Raw genomic sequence first — 7370 nt, 5'->3', positions numbered from 1 at the left:
ACGCTGCCAGTCCTGGACCCCTCCTCTCTCACACACCCACTCCTGTCAGGAGCCTGGTGAAGGGCGGCAATGAAGGGACGGGGTGATGCTGATAATTAGGGGGGAGGCAGCCGACTCGCCAAAGTATGATTAGCTGTTTGTGTACTAAAAATCTGTTCATTTTCTGTTCATCTGTTCTTTAAAATTTTATTTTAAGGAGGACCGAGCAATGCGCTGAAGAGGTAGAAGCATAGAAACATGCTATGCACACAAGCCTCATTCAGACTAATGTGTTCATATGTGGACATCCTCAGACGTCAGCATTAGTTCTCAGGCATTTAACTGGTTAGGCTGGTTTAAGCATCCCTTCTGGATGCAATGACCATTAAAATTTGTAACTTTCGGATGATTTGAGTCCTTTGTGAACTTAACTCCATGCACGAGAGTTGCATATTTAATCCAAATGTGTGTAAATTTAAAACGTTCTGTTTACTACACTTCGATCCAGAACCATAACCACCATAGACACTGAGAAGCAATACTGTATGTCCTCACAAATAATTAGAAATGGACAAATGGTCCCCCCATAATTGAACATTCTTCCTGCAAAAAGGAGTTAATGTGAGCAGCATTTACTGCAAACTGAGTTGCTGAGACACGAGTTTCTTGTGTGTTAATGAATACAGTGTCACACTTCTATTATTACATTACAACCTTCACAAGCTGATAATCACACTAAGCCATATCGCATTCTCACAACCATGCATTGTTAGAATTTATAAAAAGTTACCAGACATCTGGCATGTAACACCCTTTTCATATACTCGCCAGATCCATGTTCATTTTGGACCCTAGCTAAGATTCTAAATTTGTCCTGCACACATCTCTATATAGTGCTGCTAGCTTGTTCAGTGCTGTCAGAAGCTATTTTAAATATGCTTTGCAGTTTGTTTAGTAATTGTTTCAGGTCATTTTGCCATTTCAATCTCATTACAAACCACATCTACAGACATCTGTATAAATATGAAAAAAAAAAAAAAAGCCTGCAAATGATGTCTCTAGTTCTGGCATTCCACTGAGAGCAGATGAAACATTTGTTGACAAAATTCAATGGCCATTAATTGTTATAGCATTTTGTTAATTATTTAATGTAAAACCAATTACCTCAGTATTTCCAGCTGACAGTTTGGACTCTTCAGTCCTTCAGAAAGAACCTTTACTCCTGAATCCTGCAGGTCATTGTTACTCAGGTCCAGCTCTCTCAGGACAGAGTTTGAGGATTGTAAAACCGATGACAAAATCCCACAAGACTGAGTGGTGAGATTACAAATGGAAAATCTGAAAAGAAAAACACAGTAATTGCATACAGATTGCATAAATAAATCTTAACAGTGTGATTTTTAGTAATTAACTCTTCAGTCCGTCAGAAAGATGCGTCACTCCAGGATCCTGAAGGTCATTGTTACTCAGGTCCAGCTCTCTCAGGACAGAATTTGAGGATTGTAGAGCTGATGACAAACTTTCACAGTACTTAGCTCTGAGATTACACCCACACAGCCTGTGAAGAGAACACAAGGGATGGGGATGGAGAAAAACTCTGCAGGACAGTAGCCCTCCTGGACTGGAGTTGCCCATCCTTCTTCAATATAGTATGGATTTTTCATGTTACCTACAATGCAACTTGTGTTGCTTGCATGTCATTTATGAATCCTCTCCCAAGGCCTCATGGGATTGTAAACAGGGGTGTGAAGTAACAAATTACAAATACTCACGTTACTGTAATTAAGTAGTTTTTTTAAATCAGAAATTGTACTTTTTGAGTAGTTAAAAATTGTGTACTTTTACTTAAGTACATTTTAAGTGATGTATCTGTACTTTTACTCCACTATTTTCCTTCAGTTTGTGTTCGTTACATGCTTGTATTAATTTTATTTTTATCCATCAGCGTGATTGGATAGAGAGAGTAATTGGTCGCGTGACTCTCGTCAAATCAAATTGTTCATATAAAACTTCAACTGCCGATCATGGCTGCTGGAAGTGCATTCTTCAAGCATCAATTCAGTCAAGTTATCAGCATCTTCCTGTAATATGTTAAGGTAAATTTCGGATTTCTGCTTACTAAATGATCTGTATATATGCTTGCCTACAGGGCCTGAAATTTGGTGTGAGATTGCGGGTACTGAATACAATGTTAATAACTCCCGCAAGTGCCACATTCATAATGCGGTAAAAACACCGCATATACAAATTTTTAATATGGGGTGAGGGAAAACCAGCTCATTTGCATTTAAAGGCGCACACACAGAAACAGCTTGTTTATATTCTAACCCAAAAATTGCCATTTTCAACATGGTATAATAAATTATCTGTGGGGTATGTTGAGCTGAAACTTCACAGACACATTCTGGGGACACCAGAGACTTATATTACATCTTGTAAAAAGGGGCATAATAGGTACTCTTTAAGTTTGGTTAGATTTGGGAAAGGGGAGCGCTTTCTGCGCATGTGCGAGGCACGCGCTCACAATGTGACCAATGCCATTTTCTCCCACTGCTAGAAGGATCGTTACGGCAGATTCTCTTGTTTTTAGATATTCTTTGTTGTTAATTATTCGCTTTTTTGTAAGTAACGTTGATAAAGGAATGTGTATATCATAATGTTGAATGAAATATGTTGGGTAAAATACAGCGATTTTAGCGAGGTGAATTGCTACAGACGACCTGTCGCTTAAAGCTTATTTACGCATCATTACCTGAATACAATGAACTGCGATGACTCCTTTTAACGTATAAAATTTGCTAGCCCAGGGAACAAATGTTAATAATATACAAACTGATTTATGGCTACCAATATTTTTGAGTCTAATGATATATGACTCATCTGTTCTCCCAGCATCTTTTTTCAACTTTGAAAACTAGTCCACCACATTTTTTTTTGTTAAAATGATTTTTTATATAAATATATGTAAAGAATTGATGCTTTAAGTATTCTCTCCCCATTCCAATTTTCTGTGTAATGTGGTTTAGACAATGTTGCCAAATAAACTTTTTAAATTAGTATGAAATTAGTTTATTTAATTATGTACAGTGTGTCATATTAAGTGAATATAGAATTGGGGAAAATAAATCCTTGTAAACAAAAGCATCTGTTTTCATATGAGTATTCAAATGCATTTTACATTTCCTCTCTTTCACATTTTGATGGATATCATTGTGGCATCATCACTAAACATCAATGTGACAGCCTTCTAGTCATAGTAAGTCATGTTTGCTTAAATATTCTTATTTACTTGTGCCATTTGTTAAATATGGTTTGTAATAATATTTTTATCATATTCTTTTCAGGATTGTAAATGAGGCAGTCACACCCCTCCACACACATAAAGTATGATGCCTTATTACAGTGGTCTCAAACTCAATTCCTGGAGGGCCACAGCTCTGCAGAGTTTAGCTCGAACCAACTCTAAATCACACCCGCTTGGAAGTTTATAGTAATCCAAAAGACCTTGATTAGCTGGATCAGGTGTGCTGATTTTAATTTTAATTTTGCAACTTATAAAGTATTAAAATATGTGTTTAATTTACATATTAAAACTAGTGTAGGAAATGGCAAATGTAAATTTTATATAATTAAATTTTTAATTTTAATTTTGCACTAAACATTTCACATAGGTATGGGAAAATGCTAATTTAAATACAGAAATACGTTGCCATTTTGCATATTACATTTCAAAATGAATTTTGCTACCCGTATGCTTCCATATCTGCAAGGCTATGTGCAGCCATTGGTTTTTGTAAATGCCACACATGTTCTTAGCTGCTCACATTTATTTGTTGTACCATAGTTCTGCCCTTCTCAAATGTGACAAAGTTTTTAACAACGTTAATGTAATGACTTGTGATTGATGATATTTGTCTTTGTTATTTACTTTGATTGATGGAGTAATGTGGATTTCTTAACCTGATAAATTAAAAGGATTTGTTCAAATAACACAGAGCAATAACATATATTTTTACATCTATGCAAATGCATATGCAACATATGTAACTTAAAAAAGTCATAATCAAATAAAGAGAAAGTTATTTAACAATATGTTAAGGACTAGTAACATTTGTACAGTCTTAAGCCCTATTCGCACGGGATTAGTATTACCTGGTGACCTCCAGTCATTTGTCAGAGGTGGGGTGGTAATTTCAAAATCACACAAGGTCCCCAGATAATACTAATCCCGTGCGAATAGGGCTTTACAATTACAACCGGCCCTTTGAGGGCAGCCATAATGCTGAAGTGGCCCTCAGTGAAAATGAGTTTGACACCTCTGTTCTAGATCATTTTCTAATGGATTTATGTTTAAATTGTAACATAAATTATCATGTTTACTGATTCTCATTTCTTTATCACCAAATGCTAAAACTGGCACAGTTTGGAGAGAAATGTACTCTCTTTTTTTATTGTTTGCCCACAGAATCAAATAACATTAACAGTATTACATCATATATTTGTCACGGTATTCTGCTGGTGTGCCCTAGATGACCACCAGAGGACACTGTGTTTTGTGTGAGCACATGGCTTGTTGTGTGTTTGTTGGTGCCATGTGCTCTCCTGTCTTATTGTCTGTCCCCTCCCATCTTGTTACCTCATTATTGCTTCAGTTGCTCCACCTGTGTCTCCCTCGTTACCTGCCCTACTTAGTCTCCCTGTGTTTGCAGTCCTGTGCTGTTTCGTTACTTGTTGTGTTTGGATGTTGTTCACTGTTTCCCTGATTGCTGTCAGTGACTTGTTTCTTTCTGTGCGTTTGCGCTGCCCTGTTTTTGTATCATTTTCCCTATCATGGGTCTTTTGTTTTCTCCTTGTTTTTGTTCATAAATATCCTTATTTAAAGGGTCATGAATGGTTAGTACTGGTTAGTTCTCACCATAGTTTTAAAAAATGCTAAAAAAGTGGGTGTGGTGCACAGCGGAGCGGAGGAGGGGGAAGAAGGGTGACAGACAACACACACACAGCTTCGCGTTCTGACAGTTTCATTTAGCTCCCATAGAGTTAAAAACACATAAATGCACAGCCATTTGCACTCTGCGTTGAAAACATGTATATGAATGCGCTGTTGCACCTCTGAGAACTTTTAAGGCTTATTCTGTGGCGTTTATATAAGCCTTTTGACGGGTTGTGTCACAGAGCTGTAAAAACGGTTATGCTCACCAAGTGAATGAATTGCGTTTGTGCCGAACTCTTATTACAAAGCAAAAACAAACACTCTTCTTCCATCCATGAACATTTCTTTCAGTTATTGTGCGCGATGTCATCTCACAGTCTGAAACGTCTGTCATAGCAAATCAACACATGTATGCTGTTGTGAATAATTAAGCAAAGCGTCTTCTCATAGGATAAGAACATGCAGTCTCATGAATAATTTAATAGACACCGACGCGTCATTGAGTCCATTGCCCCGTCACAAATTGTGATGTCAACATGATGTAGATTTTAAACCCGGAAGATGAAAGTCAACACAATGTAGATTTTAAACCCGGAAGATGAAAATAGCGCAAACAAGCTTAAAATTAATCAGTTTTCTCCAACAGTTAAAATTGTCGGATGCTAACATTGTCTTCTATGATGTGCAACACAAACACCTCTGCTAAAATCTCAGAAAAAGTAGTCTGGGGTTTCATGACCCTTTAAGCTCCCCGGATGTTCTGCATTTGGGTTCTGTTTGCACTTCGTGACAATATTCATGTTACAGAATGTGCAAAACCCTAAAGATAGGAAGTAAAAATGAATGGAAAAGCGCAAAGAAAAAACAAATGATAAATAAAAAAAAGATTGCACCATTATAGAGCAGTCTTTAAATAAGAATTAAACGAAAATTAAAGGAAATTAAAAACAGTCTTCTATGTACATCAAGAGAGCTCTTTTATGTATTCCCAAAGGGGAGAGCATATCAGCCAGAATTTGTCAGATTTTTGATGTTTATCATAAGTGAGCTTTTCAACCACGTAGCAATCTGTGATATCCACATTTTGAAAGATGGAGCCTGTGATGCAGACCAAAGTAACAAAATGCATTTTTTAGCTAAATATACCAGGACAGTAAATAACTGTATTGCATCTTTTTTAAAACAAACTATTCACATTAAGATTCAATAAATACAAAGCTGGGGTCATATCAAAGTTTAGTTCAAGAAGATCTTTCAGTATCCTATGTATTTTCTTCCAATATGGCAAAATTTTGTCACCATACCAAAATCAATGAATGAATGTACCTTTCTTTTTTACATTTAATTTTAAACACAGGCCTGTGGCATTGATAAACATCTTCTTAATACGCATCGGTGTAAGATATATCCTATTAAAAATTTTAAAGTTGAGCTCATGGATCCCAAGAGAAGTACATTTCGGGTGCATATTATCACATACAATAGCCCAATCATTCTCTTCAATGGTTTGACCAATATCCTTCTCCCAAACACCCTTCAGTCCCGGCAAGGCAAAAGTGCAATTTCTAGACAAGATGTCATATGCCCTTGATATTAATCCCTTTAAACACATTGGATTCAGTAAAAGGTCTTAAATCTCTGTTGTTTCGGTTCTCAACTCTTCTTTGTCTATCTTTGGTTTTAAAAAATGCCGCAATTGAAGATATTTGTAAAAATGGGAATTTGGAACTTTATATTGCTCTACAATCTGCTGGAAAGACTTTAGGGTGCCCTCTGAAAATAAACAAGATGTTTGAGAGATTCCCAGGCTGTGTTCGAAATGGCATACTTGCTTACTGCAGTATCAAATTATTTTAAAAGGAAATTATTCACCTGGACACCAAAATGTGCATGTCATGTCACTGTCCCATATATAACATCTGCTTTTTTTATTATTAAATTATATTTTAAAACCCCACTTTTTTTTTACTATGTCTGCTTGAGGAAAAAAATTCCCATTGACATCCTCATAATCCACTCTCTATGGAAGCCCGTTTCCGCCACTGAATAAAAAATAAAAGAGGTAATTGCGACTTTTTATCTCACAATTCTGCCTTTTTTTCTCAGAATTGCGTGATATAAATTCGCAATTGCGAGTTATAAAGTCAGAATTGCGAGATATAAACTCAATTTCTAGTTATAAAATCAGAATTGCAAGATATAAACAATTTCGAGTTATAAAGTAAGAACTGTGAGATATAAACTCGCAATTGCGAGTTGTAAAGTCAGAATTGCAAGATATAAACACAATTTCGAGTTATGAAGTCAGAATTGTGAGATATAAACTCGCAATTCTGACTTTATTTTTCAGAATTGTGAGATATAAACTCGCAATTCTTAGAAATAAAGTCAGAATTGTGAGATATAAACTCGCAATTGCGAGTTATAAAGTCAGAATTGCGAGATATAAACACAATTT

At 36.1% G+C, this 7370-nt stretch overlaps 1 pseudogene; it reads right to left on the bottom strand.

Moving 5' to 3' along the window:
- Positions 1–1386: 1386 nt before the first annotated feature.
- Positions 1387–7370, bottom strand: part of LOC107694845 (protein NLRC3-like) — an 8890-nt pseudogene continuing 2906 nt past the window's right edge.

The sequence above is a fragment of the Sinocyclocheilus anshuiensis genome, unplaced genomic scaffold (assembly GCF_001515605.1).
Source record: "Sinocyclocheilus anshuiensis isolate Anshui unplaced genomic scaffold, SAMN03320099.WGS_v1.1 scaffold98, whole genome shotgun sequence".
Taxonomy (NCBI): domain Eukaryota; kingdom Metazoa; phylum Chordata; class Actinopteri; order Cypriniformes; family Cyprinidae; genus Sinocyclocheilus; species Sinocyclocheilus anshuiensis.
This window is presented reverse-complemented; position numbering and strand designations above follow the sequence as displayed.